We start from the raw sequence: 1,006 nt of genomic DNA, 5'->3' as shown, positions 1-1,006 counted from the left end.
CATTGTTCGTTTTTTGTTGTGTTACCTTTGTCACAAAGATGTGAGTAGCATATTTGTGAGGTGAAACTACGTCGTGTTTTTAACCTCCCTAAAAGTTGTAGAGGCGATGGTAGTTGACCGGACTGGCGTTATTCACGTGTTTCTTATGTTCCACGCAAAACTGGCTTAGCTTGATGTGAGTTGTGTTTGAGACATGTAGCTGGTCTGAGGTAAATAACGTCACAGCGTTTGAGATTTCCAACCGGGAAGGTTGATCAGCGTGTGTCAGACTTGTTCTGGGAACAAGTACTCTTTCAAGAGACGGGTCTCTTAAGGTAAATGATTTACTATGGTGTATATTATTGACGTTGGAATACATAGCTGGAGCGTAAAGGTTAGTGTGTATAAAGTGCACCCAATCTTAGTGTGAAGCGTTGAGAGAATTCTTGATGTAATTGTTTCACGGTTTTTCATGGGGAATTTCTTGAACATAATTGCTACGCATTTATGTTATGTTTAAGACGGTCATGCTTTGTATGGGGAGTGTTATTCATTGATTAAGTGTTAGTTTGGATATTGAATCTGTACGGAATGTGAACGTGGAATGAACGAGAATGTATGAGTGGTATATGAATGTTTGGAAGAAGAGATGGTTTTAGAGAATGTTGTATTAAGACTTGGTTAAATTCTTTAGGAGTTTCCATGAGGGATTTCCATGGCGTATAAGGGAGGGACCTTACACGAGAGAAGCGCTAGACGACGGTGGAAGCAAGGGACCACCTCGGCGCAGATGACTAGACGAGAGGAGTCTTCATCGATACCGGTCGTAGCTGACGACGGTTGTTTCCGCTACGGGCGGAAAGGTTTCTCGGGGAGAAACCTGGAAGATGTGTGTTGGCATCTTCAGTGAAAGGTGTGTGTCAGCATCTTCAGCGAAAGGTGGGTGGTAGCATCTCTGTGTGTCGGCATCTTCAGCGAAAGGTGTGTGTTAGCATCTCTGTGAGTTGGCACCTGAATTCATTATTCT

General features: G+C 43.1%; 1 long non-coding RNA gene across 1 annotated transcript; it reads left to right on the top strand.

Moving 5' to 3' along the window:
• On the top strand, positions 1 to 781 carry LOC138958147 (uncharacterized). Its single transcript, XR_011453316.1, has 2 exons — positions 1 to 314; positions 674 to 781. It is a non-coding gene; the product is annotated as an uncharacterized lncRNA (long non-coding RNA).
• Positions 782 to 1,006: the final 225 nt, after the last annotated feature.

The sequence above is a fragment of the Littorina saxatilis genome, linkage group LG2 (assembly GCF_037325665.1).
Source record: "Littorina saxatilis isolate snail1 linkage group LG2, US_GU_Lsax_2.0, whole genome shotgun sequence".
NCBI lineage: Eukaryota > Metazoa > Mollusca > Gastropoda > Littorinimorpha > Littorinidae > Littorina > Littorina saxatilis.
Note: the sequence above shows the minus strand (reverse complement) of the source record. Positions and strands in the feature narration are given on the sequence as shown.